The sequence below is a fragment of the Plectropomus leopardus genome, chromosome 2, assembly GCF_026936395.1.
Source record: "Plectropomus leopardus strain MGB_pleo_1.0 chromosome 2, ASM2693639v1, whole genome shotgun sequence".
NCBI classification, from domain to species: domain Eukaryota; kingdom Metazoa; phylum Chordata; class Actinopteri; order Perciformes; family Serranidae; genus Plectropomus; species Plectropomus leopardus.
In genome coordinates, this window is record NC_142177.1 from 25,593,425 (window position 1) to 25,609,126 (window position 15,702).

A 15,702-nucleotide genomic window follows, 5' to 3' on the forward strand; every position below is an offset into this window, starting at 1 on the left:
TTAGTACTGTGAATTTTTGCCCATCCCTTGGACAATTTTGCAAATTTCTGTACATAACTTCCACTGCTTAAAAAAACTGCACAGCTCTTTCATTTTAATTCAGTTATACTGAATGTATTTGTTATTGTTCTATATTCTATATTTATGTTTCTTGATTTTTTTTAGATACTTGCTTTTATTTTTTATTTAATTGTCTTGTTTATGAACTTTTGAACCATTAATTTAGATACATAATTGTTTTGTGGTGATATATAGTTTATAATATTTTCTTATTATCCAGCTGTGTTGCGGAGAAACAAGGGAGAACAAATGTCTTTCTCTGAGCTTCATCTCGCGTGTCCATTAACTGTGCCCCCACATAACCTAAACTGCCTTTTCTATCCACTCAATTAGAGGGTAACAGTGGCACATGTGCACATGAAAGCTGACAGTGAGGGAGAGAGACGGAGAATCAGCAAAGTGAGAAAGCGTGAAGGAGGGTTGGTGGGAATCAAAAAGAGCATCTTAAAGACATCGCTGTGAGCTGAGCTGAGCCGGCTATAAATATCTCCTCCAGTGTTGCCCTCGCTTCTCTTCTCTCCTTCGACAACGGCTCTTCCTTCATTTTTGCTGTGACTTCCCGCACCGAGTGAGCCATTCACCTCATGGTAATTCAGGCAGGATATTACAGTGACAGCGGAGGTGAAATAACGGAAATGAAGGCCCCACCCTCTTTGAAGAGATGGGGGACAGGATGATCGACACCAACGACTGATTACTTTCTGGTTTCCTGGCAACACGATGACAGGGTTTCCCATATGCCCATCACCATTATCATCAAGACAATACGTGTAGCAGGAAATGTTTCTCGCTCTCATTTTGAGTAATTAAACCTGAGGGTTTATCACGAGCTGAGATAGTTGACTCAACAGCTCTGTGACATTTCCGGTGTTGTCTCTTCCACTGAAACACTTCTGTGGGATTCAAGAACTGAAAACATGTTTCACACAGCTCGCTAATGAAGATGCTTCCTCCCGGAAATGTGCACGTTGACAGATAATTTTGGTTCCATAATATTTCACAGAACCAGCTTGATTCACTTCATTATTTTCTGGTGCCCTCAGAGATATTTGACAGGGGTGACCAGGTGGGGCCACTAAAAATCTTGGGGTGGCACACCAAAACCAAAAGCTATAATTGAATTTAGGGGATTTGATTATGTTTTTTTCAGTACTTAAGCTAGTTGAAAACGATGTCATTGTGATCGTATAGTGATATATGTTGGTTTCTTATATTACCGTTAATAATTATCTGTTTTGCATAGATGTAGTTGATATTTTGAATTCCACAAAATTCCCGTTTTAATATGTTACGTAGCTGTGCATGTTGTGGATTCATTGTTCTTCAGATAGACTTGTCATTGTTAAAAATGCAAATATACAGCTTAAATTTGAAGGAGTGCATACATTTTAAGGAACAAAACATTTGCTGGGAACAAACCTTCTCATGTTTAGGGGGGAGACTCCTTGGTACCCAAAGAGCCTGTTTTTAATCAGATACCATGAAGCGAGAGTTCAAGGGACCCGTTTGAAAATGTCCATGCCGAAATGTTTTGAAATGTAATCTAAATGAAAACGAAATGCAGATTGAGTCAGAGTATGCAACACCTGTTTCCTACTTCCACTGCCAGTGATCAGCACCTCACTACAACCACTGGTGTGAGTTACTTTTCTATATTATGAGTTGCATGGTGCATTATTTAGGCAAAATGTTTGACAAGTAAAAAAAAAAAGTTTTTTTTAAAAAAGCTCTTTTGGTCTTTTTGATCCATTGTTAGCCTTAGTGTGTTTGGGTTAAAGAGTCTTATTTTAAGCTTTTGAAACGTGAGCACACTGGCTTGATTCCTTTCAAAAACATGGGAAGAAGGCAATGAGCAACAAATGAAGAAATCACCCAAAATTAACATGAAATTGGTAAAAAGTACAGGAAAGTGACCTGAAAATTTAGTAAGTAAGTAACAAAATAAATAACTACATAAATAATAATAATTATTATTATTATTATAATTCATTAATTAATTCATTGTCTGTAACCGCTTCTCCTCGCAAGGGTCATGGGGGGGCTGGAGCCTAACCCAGCTGTCATTGGGCGAGAAGCGGGGTACACCCAAGACAGGTCACCAGACTATCACAGGGCTGACACATAATAATAATAATAATAATAATAATAATAATAATAATAATAATAATAATATAATAATAAATCAAACAAGGAAATGACTTGGAAAAAGTGCTTAAAAATTATAATAATTATGTCCCATAATTTAAAATAAAAGTATGGTTTTACCCTTTACATTTTTTCTAGCTTTTCAAAAATAATTTTCTAAATCTACAAATTTCTTCATATCTTTGGACTATTCCTACCAAGTTGCTTATGGCCTTTTTTCCCACGTTTCTGAAAGAAATAGCATCAATTTGCATATAGGCTTCAAAGGTTTTAGTACTTGTGAAAGGTAACTGAAAGCAGCACAAGAAAAGTGATATCACCTTTACAACTGAATTGTTCCATATCCTGTCAGCAAGAATATTTGTTCATTTAACAGCCCTATTGTTTAATAAGTACACAACTGTTTTAGAGAAATGATTAACCCTTGTTGCTGTTGATAATGCATGCACAACTGTTGTGACAGTCAGATCAAGTTACCTCAGAAAGGGAGGTTGGGCCGAAATAAAACATGTTGGCAGCAGGAAAAAAAGCAATCCTCTCTCTGTGTCAGTCAGTGGTGACACCAATACTTGGAAGTTATTGGCAAACTGTACAACCGAGCTATAAAACAGGATTATTCAACTACCATTGCATCAAACAAACAGTTGAGGAGTGTTGAAACGATCTGAGGGTGAACGAAGGGTCACAGCGGAAAGACATCTGATCTCAACACTTCCTCTTTTAGAGAAACTGCAGGTGCTAACTGCAGCTCTGGACATCATGTTTTATTGGAACAGACGTTTGTGTGTGTGTGTGTGTGTGTGTGTGTGTGTGTGTGTGTGTGTGTGTGTGTGTGTGTGTGTGTGTGTGAGCTACCATTCTCGCAGTCTTAAATATCTGTATGTTAGTGCCATCATTTCTGCATGCTCACTTCAGTAATGGTCCTGCCTCCATCTTCTTTTAAATGAGATTTTCTTGGTGCTTTCTGTCTGACTGACAGAACTGAAACTCCTACATTACATCTGCCACAGTCATGACATTGACAAACAGAGGAGCTCAGGTCTGGCCACTTTAACAAAAGCTCCACTGTTGCCGGCTCCTTTAATGGGCTCAAATAATTACAGTAAATAACTGCTATAGCTGCTGCTGCTGCTGCAGTACTTAGGCGAGCACTGTCCTCCCACTGTGAGTGGTACTGTACTCTGATGTACTGTACTTTCAGCTCTCCTTCACAGTTATATAAAGAACCAGTGCAGCACTCTCCAGCAACGCACCACTTCAAGAGCGTAATGAGAGGGGAGCCGGGAGGGAGCGGAAGTGGAGGGAGGGAGGGGGGGTGAGAGGAGCGAGGGAGGGAGAGATGTTTCATCATGTTGAGGCCTGCATAACCTGTAAAATGGAAACTAAAAGGAACGGAAAAGCTGGATGAGTGTTTCACCTACAGCATTACTCACTCCTTAAAACCTATTATGATTTCCCTTATTTACTGCCATATATATATATATATATATATATATATATATATAAAATGTAACAGGGTTAGCTGTTCATATTAAACATAATCAAACTTTCAAATTATGGCGTATAACCATTGTGAGTGAAAACCTCAGGCTTCAGGCCGCTCTGAATACTTTTTCTACTCTGGCTACAAGCTGATATCATTTGCTCTGTCACAATTCTGCAGGTGCGCACAAGGGCTACATCTAGCTACGTGCTGGCATCAGGAAAAACAGGGTTGATTGAGATTTCTTCCTGATTTCATGTCATTTTCCTGCTGGAACATGTCTGGCTATTAAGATTTCAGTTTTGTAGCTTTTGTTGGTAATTTTTCATGGTAGAAAGTGTTACTATACTCTGTTACAGTCATTCCTGTGCTACCAGCTGGTACTCATCCCAAACTCGTGACATGAGCTGCTTTTGCAGGGCTTTCGATTTCAGATCCCAATGTTGAAAGCCACCTTTTCACGTCCGCATGATACGCCACTGGGCAATGTCTGCTGAGGGCGCAGCCAGACTGAACCATTTGCTGTGTTATTATATGCCGCCAGATGACTGACTGGATGGCACCTGCCGACATCAGTTGCGGCTGGAGGGGAATTGTCGCGTCCACATGATATGCTGCTGGAGGTTGAAACACTGCCAGTGACGATATACGTAGTTTAAGGAAAACAAAGGTCCTTACAGGGCAAGTTTAGGGTAGTGGATGGATCCAAGAAACCCTGGACTTTCAAAACTGAAAAATTAAAGCATATTTCAGTAGAAACCTTAAACACAAGTGTGAACCTGAAACTGAGGACAATAGGTCCTCTTTAAATCTTTCTGCTATTGTGTGATCACCATGGCAGATAGTTTGCCTTCTGAAGGTTGCTGTGTGTTTATTATGTATTTGTCATTAGATTTAAAATTACGTCAGTATTTTCCGTTTAATGAAACTGCCCAACACCAGAAAAATTACGTGACATCATGTCCATCGTGTGAGCAATAAATAATAATTGATCTAAGCAATTGCAAACTGTAAACAGTATATAAGAGTAAGGCCGCAGTTCGTGGCCTTGTGGTGTGGCAATGTACCCAAAAAACAACGTCTGCCCTGTCATAGTTGAGTCTGTGTCAGTTGGTTCAGTTAAAAGCATCTTGCAGCTGTGTGGTTATAATATTGAATTATAAAGTATTAAAATTTTCTGGGTATTTTTATTATTGGAATAATTAATTATTAGTATTTTAGAAGTATTCAAGAGATACTTCACGTAATGAAGAAGCTGTAAGAGCATTAGATTACATGTTTTATGGAAGTCCTTTTTTAAATTTAATTTTGAGTACAGGACAAACTTTACAGAGAGTGCTGTCTGTAGGTTTTAAATCCAATTAAACATTACAGTCACAGTTTACAGTCATCTGCACATCTTTTGCCAAAAGATGGTAATGATGCAGGAAACAGTTGTTTGACAGGAGCAGCTGGGATACACACACCTCGTCAGCTCACCTGTCTTAGCTGAACTTGCCAGCTCATTAAGCACACACATACACACACCTTAAGGGACTTTGAACTCATCAAGCCTCTGACATCACCTCAAACACAGTCATTGCTGCCATAAAAGTGGAACTCACAATGAAATTTCTTTTAGATAGATAATGAAAGAGTTTTGCTCACAAATCTTTAACCCAACGCCCAACAAAATGAATGGATGTGTGGCACTGTGGAAATTAATCCTCGTCTGAGTCATGTGGAGCAGATTTATTGAGGCCAAATATGGTTAAACACTTACTGCCGGCTACAGCAAAAGATTGTTATAGACTATGATCTCAGACACTATATCTGCTGTGTGTGTGTGTGTGTGTGTGTGTGTGTGTGTGTGTGTGTGTGTGTGCGTTTGTGTATATGTGTGCGCGCGTGCCTCTGATGCTTGTATAAATGCACATGAGCAGCCACGTGTGCTTATGTTTGACTTTGATCCTGTTCTTTGTGAGCAAACAGTTTGCTCTTATCTCTTTGCCCCCTGTGACGTAACCTGAGAGGCCACTCTCATAATTATTTAATTTTTATAATATTGAATGTGTTTTATTAGTTTTGGGGTCAGATTTATATTTTTCAGTAACTCCAGCTGATATTTGTGGCAATTCAGTCACATAGATACAGTTGGTGTCTATGGTAAAGCCCATAAAACGTCACATCCTTTTACACCGAGGGAGAAAACAAAGCATTACTACTGAAGAGTTACTGTGTTGCTCTCTGCATGTTAAATAAACTTAAAACTCCATAGTTAAAGAATGTTTTTCAACCTGGACCCTGTTTTACCATGTCTTTCAAAGGAATAAAATTGGTCCAGTACATAGACTGTATATCATGGTCCACTAATGAGCTGTAGTGCTGTTGCTGGTCTGGCCCATAAACTTTATATAAAGATGGACAACATAGCCCCACTTACCCTCCGCTATGCTGAAATGAGCTTAAAATATCTGAGATTTGGGCATTGCCATCTCGTAAGGGTGATGCCATTGAGAGCTGGAGACACTGCGCAGTAGCGATATCTGCAGTGGGGGAGTTCCCGCCAAAACACCCGTCCAACCAATCGCAAACAGCTCCATTGAATGTGAGTGCACAGATTGGCTGTCACAGCTGTCAATCATGACAGGAAATCCCCCTTTTGTATAATTTAATGACTCATTAAAACCAAACTTATGATTAAAAACAAACACTAGCGCAAACATCAGGGTGATGAGAACTAATTTATTTGGTGTGTACTTTGAGTTTTTAGTCTGGCGTATGTCTCATTCACTGTAATGGAGGGGTGGGCTTTATGACCTATACCGCAGACAGACACCAGGGGGCGATCAAGTGATTCTTTGATTTTTAAAAATGTATTATTTTTTGAATGTATGGATAAGAATGTCCTCCTATATCACAGTTTTCCTCTGACAAAATATATAATTTCTGTCTACTTCTCTTGTATATTTCAGAACTAGTATTCCAGAAATTTTCGTTTATTTCCTTTGATTGATGATAGTTAGTTAAAAAAACGCCAAATTAACTGTAACAGTAACTAAGGGGCTCTGGACTTAGCAAAGGGTCAAGGTCAATTGTTAATTATGAGATATTTCTCATCATAAAGCCTGTTGCTATGTTTAGGCTGTAAACCGTAGAAAATTAAACTTTTTGACCTCAAGAAGATCCAACTTGGATGAAGATGTTTAATTGAATGAGTTTAATAGCTTGCAGTGAGCAACTGTTACGTTTTTCAGCCTCACAATCACATATTTAATAACTTAAGGCTTTTTTGTTTGTTTGTTTAGTTGGTTGGTTGACAAATTAAATTACAACAATAAGGTCTTATTGTAATTTTCCACTCTCACCACTGGCTTATCGAGTCACTTTACCACACAGAAACCTTTTTCCAGATTCCAGCAGTGAAATGTGTGATTCATTGTGAAGTCTGGCGCATCGAGTGATAACAATGAAGTCATACAGGGTTCTTTAACTTCACTCTTTCTGTTCTCTTTCCAATTACACTGAATTTTCACCTCATTTAACTCCTCATTTCCTCTCCCACGTATTATATCTTAATCCTCTTTCATTTTCTTTATCCTGTCTCCCTTTGATTCCCAATCCTCTCTCACCTCCACCTCTTTCCCCCGGCCACTGTAACATGACTCTGTACAGGGTAAAGAGCACACATAGCTAATAAAGTGTGCCGCACGTCCGCTCTAAGATAAATAGTAACAACAACAGGTGATTACCACACGACAGACTGTCAGACCGCAGTCCAGATTGTAAAAACCACGTCTGGGAAAAAATCGTGTGTGTTTTGGTACAGAGATTAGTGAGATAATGATAATATCATGAAACTAACGGAGCACTTTTTGGAATACCAAAAAAAAAAGGATAAAATATATGAAACTACTCTGTTTATTCTAGAGCTGATGGGCAACACGTTTGTTTAGGAGTGAACAAATAGCATAAACTCAAACATGGGCAGGTTATAAGACAATGGGCCCCTGAGCTCAAACATGTAGAAGAGCTCACCATCTCTCCTGCACAGGAGCAAGACACAGACTTTATCACCTGTTTTTGTTGTTGTTTTGTGCCTCTTTATAGTTTTTACATATGTCTCTGTTTTGTTTTGTTTTATTGTCTCCCCGTGGTCATTAATTGTTTCTCTGTGGTCATTTTGTGTCTCTTTTTGGTTATTTTGTGTCACTATGTTGTCATTTTTCTGTCTATTGTGGTAATTTTTTGTCTCTCTGTGGTTCTTTAGTGTGTCTTTGTGGTCATTTTGTGTCTCTCTGTGGTCATTTTGTGTCTCTCTGTGGTCATTTTGTGTCTCTCTGTGATCATTTTGTGCGTCTTTGTGGTCATTTTATGGCTTTTGTTGTTATTTTGTGTCTCTGAGGGTTTTTTGTGTCTTTCTGTGATCATACTCTCCCTCTTTGTGGTCATTTTTTGTCTCTTTGTGCTCTTTCTGTATTTCTTTATGGTAATTTTGTCTCTTTGGTAATTTTTATGTCTCTGTTTTGCCTAGGTCCCCAGAAGAGCACTTTGCCTTGCTTCCATTTTTTCCTGTGGCCACTTGCAGTAATGCAGAGAAAATAGTCCCTCCAGCCCAAAAAGGATAGGCAATCACTGTAAAGGAGACAACTGAAAACCTGTCGACAGGACACTTCAAAATTCAAACAAGGTTAGTTATAAGTCTTTGTATTATGCATTTTTGTTTAAAAAAAAATTGAATTAAATCAAAAGTGATTTAAATTATGTGACACCAACACAATGTAAAGTCTATGAGCCAAGAGCGAACTCAGGGGCGGGGCCTGTTGAAGAAAAACTGTTGCGCATATTTAGTGGGCTGCCTACCATGGATGTAAACCCGAGAGCTAGAAACTTTTTTGGGCATACATGCCAGGCTAGCAGTTCCAGCGGAATGAATAGGCGCCATCTTGGCAATTGGTGTATTGTTATTATCATTTATGTGTATTTTTGCCCCTGCCCCTTGTCATTGTGAGTCTCATTGTGTCTCTTTGCAGCTGTTTTGCATCTCTTTGTAGTTGTTTGTGTCTCTTTGTGGTCATTTTTGGTCATTTTTCCCGGTCGGTATGTGTTTTTTTGAGTGACATTTTGCAGGCAAAGGCCAGGGCGCCCCCTGACACTTTAGGCCTTTGGGCCTGTGTCCATAGGCCCATTCACTAATCCATCCGTGACAATGAAACTAAATCCAGCAATGTCCCTTCAGAGAAAAATATGCTCTTCACACACACACACACACACACACACACACACACACACACACACACACACACACACACACACACACACACACACACACACACACACACACACACACACACACACTCTTAAGCAGAGCCAGGAGAAAAATTATTATGAAAGCATTTATTTTTTTTAAACGCCAACTGGTCTCAACAGTGGAGATAAATCTGTAAAAGACAACAGGTGTGTTTCTTCTGTACTGTATTTCAGTGTGGTGCACTGCCTACAAGAACAAAAAGTACTGCAATATGTTGGTTTATGCTAATATTGTTATATTTTATGTGCATACATTTAAAAGCATCAAGCCTCCTCTGCCATTTAGTGCTTCATTTTCATGCTGGTATCCCAGACACTGGCAAGGTCATCCTCTTATTTTATGAACCTACTTTTAAACCTGTATCACAGCGTTCATCCGTTCACATGTAGACTGTTCCCTCGAGTAATAACAAGATATGTTCAGTATTACAGGTAATATGCACCCATAAAATAATCAGTGATCAGACATGCTCTCTACTCTGGCATTCATGAATGATGAATGAAATGCTGCGCTGTGCTCCCCGGAGTCGGATTAGCACACCATTAGCACGCTGACTCCTTTAAATTGCCTGATCATCTCGGGAGCACCTTACTGGCTTTAGACCACCTTAATGCCCCTCTTTCACCCATGATGCTCCTCTGAGACAAACGTTTAGATTAGAAATTATTACTGGATGTGAGACAGGCACCAGACACTCGAGGGATGAGCCGCTGCATGAGGATGATCTTAACCTCTGAAATAACGGCTGTATTCGTAGGCTGCTCAAATATCAGACCATGATGCTCCTTCAGTGTTTCAAGATTTTAATCCTTAAGTTTTCCATTATATGGAATTTATATCTTCTGTGGTGCATTTCTTTTCTGTTACCTCCACCAAATAAACCAGGATTGAAATCAGTGAAAGTCGGGTGTAAGCAGCACAGAGAAGCAACTCAGTGGCTGAATTTTGTTTTCATGTGTCACTGTCAACATTTGCGTCATTCAGCCCACCCAGTGTGAACTGGCATCTATTCGTGTCTTTGCATTGACTTTGTAATCTCATCAGGCAAAACGTTCACATCTCACTCGTTGTAAACACACTGTAAAGCGCAGGATGTTCTTTTTTTTCCAATAAGTACATTTTTAATGTTTTTATGCTTGTTTTTGCTAGTGAAAATTATCATTAGCATTAACTTAAGTCCATGCACCAATGGGTGACATCACGGTGGCTACGTCTGTTATTTTGACACAGTCTGTGGTCTAGTGTAATTGTCAGTGTTTCTTATTATTGAAAAATCCCATGAAAAGACTAAAACCAACAATGTGTAAGTCCATCTTTTAGTACTTTCAGTCTGTGGCACTGAGCCCAGAGCCCATTGATTCCTACTGAGGATGTAAATCATTAAACAGGTCGACAAATATAAAGTTCATAGGCTCAAAAAATGCATAGTAATTTCCTAAAACAGCTGGGCTTGTTACTCAAACAGGAGTAAAAAAAATATTTGTTAGAGGGGTTTTTTCAGCTGCAGATTTATACACATTTAGTTACAGAAGCAGGTGGGTGTAAGACTTAAAATAAACCTCAGTGCCCATGTTCATGGTGCCCAGTGCAACAGTGAGACTCACTGATTTGTTTTGTTTTTTTGACAACAGTCAAGGGCACAGAGGGATAAGATATATCAAGTAATACTGTGTAAGTAGAATCAATTTATGGATGGTTTGGTCATCTCATGGGATTTATTGTCAATAAAAAAGAGACAATATCACCAAATCTGTCCTTTAAGCAATAGCCTACAAACTGAATGATTTTACAAACAATAACATCATAAGTTACTGTAATAGGTTTATAGGTTTATTCTCACTCTAGATTAAAAAAAACAAACAAAAAAACCAAAACACTGCACTGGCTCAACAAGACCTAACTTTGACTTTTTAAAAATTACCAGTTTCATATAAAACCAGAACTGCATTTAGTAGTTTTGATTGCAAAAAGTTTTTCTTCATACCTTTGGGTGATATTTTCAGCATTTTTTGTGCATGATGAGGGTGAATGAAATTATTTTAGAATACAGCATTTTTTAAGATTGAAAAAATTTGATGTTGTTATTCTGTACAGTGAAGAGCTGAGCCGTTAAAGCCTCTGAAAATGGGGCTTGAAATAGTAAGAATGCACATACAGTATTATAACAAAGTTGAGTGTCTCATTAAGTGTCATTAAGTAAATATCATCAAGTAATAAATGTTCCCAACTATGAGAAAACCTACTTCAAAACAGCTCCTTTTAAGGATGGTGGCATTTCTCAAGACTCTGTGGGCATGGCAGATTACACTTTGATTGACACCTCCTTGGATCCCACCTTTGTCAACTGTCCCCGTCTCCACGACGGCCATGGAGCAAAACAGTATTGGCGTGGTACAGCTCTATCTGTTCCAGTCCTCTGACTATGGGTGCTTTCGTTAATAAAAATCTGACGCTCTACACTAAAATCAGAGAGCTGTTGTTTGAAGCTACAGAGCATTTTATTTCTCCATGAATTAACAAATGACTAAGTTCATTACCCAGAGTGCACTCTGACAATCCCAGAGTGCAGTGCTCTGTACATTCCAACAGTGCTTCGAATTTAGCATGGGCCAGTTCGCATGCTCTGACACTCTGAGTGAGTGTTTCCAAACGCACCCTCTGACCAGAATCACAAGACTCTCAAAATAATACATTTCACTCTGTCACTGAATGGTGAAAATAGAAAATACTTTGTTATCGATATTACTTTAGCATACAGTTGGCATAACGTAGCACAGATGACACGAGCTGAGATCCCACATTTGTTGTCAAAACTATGAATACGATGATAAATTATGGCACTTTAGCGTTAGTTAGCGCTAGTGCCTTATTATTCATTCATCATAATTATTTTTGCTTTCCCATTTGCCACATGCTCACTGGTGTTAATCTGTGTAATGTTGGTAAAAGCCAGGTAACATACACAAACACTGTGTGCTGCACATGTAACTTTTCATTAGTTGAAGACTTGCCAGAGTGGCATTGCTACATCTGGTAAAATTACATCTACAGTATTGAAAGGAGCCTCAAGGAGAATTTGGCATGTTGAATTAGTATCAAGTGACACCTTTTTCATCCATATTATGTCATATTGATCCAAGATAACCACACTCAAATCAAACCAGCTTCAGGAAACTGAAAAACTAAACTAATGAATTTTGAAATTTTGGTTGAGGCTAATGTCTGAATGTCATTTTTTCTGCTTCTATTATGCACGTATAACATTAAATTACATATTAAGAAAGTTTTCACAGAGGCTTTAAGAAACACTGAGCTTTAAACACATTGCCCTCCTATCTGCACGTTGTGTTGCAGCTGCTTTAATGTCCATCCTTTGCTCTGCGTGTGCCTCTGTTTATTTGGTTATATCAGAAGCTCTAATAAATATTTACACTTTTTCTAAGCTTCTGATTATCTTTATACCGTTATCTTGTTTCAACTTCTCTCACATCCTTTCAAGCGGCCGCACACTCCAGCTGCAGCGTGAAACCTATGAGGACACTCAGTCCCTTGGTTGTATGGAGGCTGAGAGATGGGGAAGTGGAGATAAAAATAATCTTTGCGGCCCAATCTATCTGATGATAACAGAGTTCTCCTTTACTGTTACCATGGTAACCTGGGAACAGGAAGGAAGTGGAATTGTTGCAGAGCTCAGCAGGACCGGCTGAACCACTGACAGACCCCAGAATAAGTGATTACAGCCTGTGTGTGTTTGTTTGTGGTTTATTAATACGTTGCACAACCATCAAAGATACAAGTGGAAAGTCGACAATTACTGTGTCTTCCTGATTAGCGTGGAAGCATGTGGTGGTTACTGTGGTGAGCTCTTATCATCATGCTGTGGACTCTAGCCAGAGTCTTATCTGACCCCATTAGATTATCTATCAGCTTGCATAATCAGCCTCTGCAAACTCCCACTGACCTGAACTGCACCGTGCTGAACCCAAATCAGCTGAGCTGACACTGTGCACACCACACTGTGCCCGTGATTATAGAAGTGGTCAGCAGGGTGGCAGAGTGATTCAGTCCACTCTTCACAGTTAAAATGTACCCCGCTGAAGTGTCCTTGAGCAAGAAAATTAATCTCTTTTAGCTCAAGTGGCATGATTCTGTGTCAGAAACTGTGCTTTGATCTCACTGTCGACAGAGTAAAAAGATGCATTTCTCTTTTCAGGAATCATTAGTGTCACATGAAAGTATCTATTTACTATATGTGCTATGTAGAAAAGCCTGTACAATCACATTTACTGGAGATTAAGGGCAGTGGTGAAATGTACATGTGGTACTGAGGTACTATTTTGACATATTTGTACTTTACTTGAGTCTTTCCATTTTATGCTACTTTATGTTTTAATTGCATTTCAAATGCACATATTGTACTTTTTACTCCACTACAACATCATTTTTACATTAAAAACATATGATATGCTTATATGATATGAACAGTTCTATAATCAGCCTAGTATTTCCTATTAGTGTATCTATATAGTAGTATCTTAAATTACCTGCAAACTACAACAATGAAATGCCCTATAAGCATTGGATCACATTCTGATAGTGAAACGTGTCATTTCACTTTGTAGCGGTCAATAGGACGTATTTACAGACGTTTCTTTCACAATATAAATCTTTGGGGAAAAGTTTTTTGATACCTATGGATCACCTCTACATAAATTGCCTTTAAACCCTGGCGCACCTCCTGTGAGCCTGATTGTTTTTTGTTTTTTTTTTACTTTTTAACAGAGTCAGTCAAGCTGATTATAGGCTGATTATACTGGCGCCAGCTCCATGCATAGCACACACGAGAGTGGTATTGATCATCACATGTAGTTCTTTTTCAGGAGGTGAAAAAGACAGTTTCTTAAAATGTTGAATAACTGAAGGGAGTTGCTCCATGACCAGCAGTTAGTTTCAGTTAGCATTTTGTTGCCTGCAGCAACCATTGGCACAGCTCCATCACAGTTTAACTGACATTGTTAGATTCACTGTTTTCCAGATCCATAAAGTCTTGGTGAGAAGTCAAATATACACAGACTTTATAAATAATGGATGTAGCCACCATAACGTCACCCATTGGATTGTGGTTTGTCATTTTGAAGCCTTGGCATTTTGACCGTCACCATCTTTTTTTTTTTTCGGAGCCGGATGGTACCATATTTGGACAGGAGGTTGAAGCTGTGGAAGAGTGAGGTGTGGATCTGACTTACAAACTGTAGTGCCCCTTGCACACAGTGCCCCCGCCCTGATTATGCATGATAACAAACGTTATCACGTTTATATTAGCAGATACCAGGTACTATCCACAACTTTTGATAATGGAAAACCAAAAAGGAGTGAGTTGAGTCAAGCCATACCCTGCAGTGGAAATGCAACATTAGAGAGAGTTGAATTAGCCTGACTAGCTCCAGTTTTTAAGGTTAAAAAGAGTTCACTGTTCCCTGAGTGAATTAAGATTTCAGAAGCTCCTCTTTAATCCTCCAATAAGCACCTCTCCCCGATGTGCTCAAGCATTCCTCCTCTGGCCTAAACTTATTTAAACTCCATGCCCTGTTGTTTGTAGGAAGACTTGAACTACATTGAGATGTGTTACATAATGCTACAGGATTCCCTGCAGGGTAGACTTCACACATAAAAATGGCAAAAATGCACATTAATAATTATTCAAATTCTGCGTTTCAGTGTTGTGTTCTGCTCCTCGCAGATTTAAATGAATTTATATACAGGAGGATGAGTTGAGTTTCATGCTTGTTGAATAAATGCATTTCCCTAAAGCTTGGGTAACAACTTCCCTAACACAGAAAACCTTGAAATCTCTACTTTTATGCAAAATTTATTCGCCACTGAAACTCAGACACCTTTAACTTCAGATTTACTGTTTAACTGGTTACAACAGCTCAGAGTAACAAACACACTAACAGAAAGGTTGACCGTGAGCCGTGTCCTTCAGAAAGACTCACCGAAGGCTGTTTATTCATAGTGCTGTTTTAAAATAGCAGCTGCGATGAAAAGAAAGAAACATAGTATTGTGTAACCTGCGCTCTCTCAGCTCCACTTTCCAAAAAAGTCATACAATATGTAGAAGACTAGTTTTAAGATAAAGAGATTTTAACCAAGTCCCAACATGACAAGCGTGTGTAAATGAGGAATGATACAATTAAATTAAAGGGATACTCCAACAATTTTACATGTTAAAGTCAGTTTTATTACCGCTCAACCTGTGAAGACAAGCGTGTAACCTTCCTCTTGTGAAGTCTGGAAAAATTACTCAAGTGACATCACGTGGATATTTTGGCTTGGACATTTTTGACAGAAAGCCTGTTGTGGGTGTGGATTCAAAAGATGTCTACAAAGTTGCATTAGGGAAGTGTAGGATCCAACCTTTTGGGGGGATTAATCACTATATTAATGATCAAAAGTTGGGCGATCTGGGCTTCTGCTTGCATCAATTTTATTTGTTTTATACTGTGTCTGTATCAGACATCAGTCCGGAGGGAGCATGTGTTTGGTTGTGTGTGTGTGTGTGTGTGTGTGTGTGTGTGTGTGTGTGTGTGTGTGTGTGTGTGTGTGTGTGTGTGTGTGTGTGTGTGTGTGTGTGTGTCCGTTTGTCTGCAGCTAATCTCGCAAATTATTGGACCAATCAGCCTCGTATTTCGTGCACACATTTATGACTGTATGCTCAAGGACC

General features: G+C 39.0%; 1 long non-coding RNA gene across 1 annotated transcript in view; it reads left to right on the plus strand.

The window, feature by feature from the left end:
- Positions 1 to 15,702, plus strand: part of LOC148190221 (uncharacterized) — a 40,750-nt gene that overhangs the window by 2,004 nt on the left and 23,044 nt on the right. The window contains exon 2 of the long non-coding RNA XR_015775328.1: positions 8,202 to 8,357. This is a non-coding gene — a long non-coding RNA (uncharacterized LOC148190221). The remainder of the gene's footprint in view (positions 1 to 8,201; positions 8,358 to 15,702) is intronic.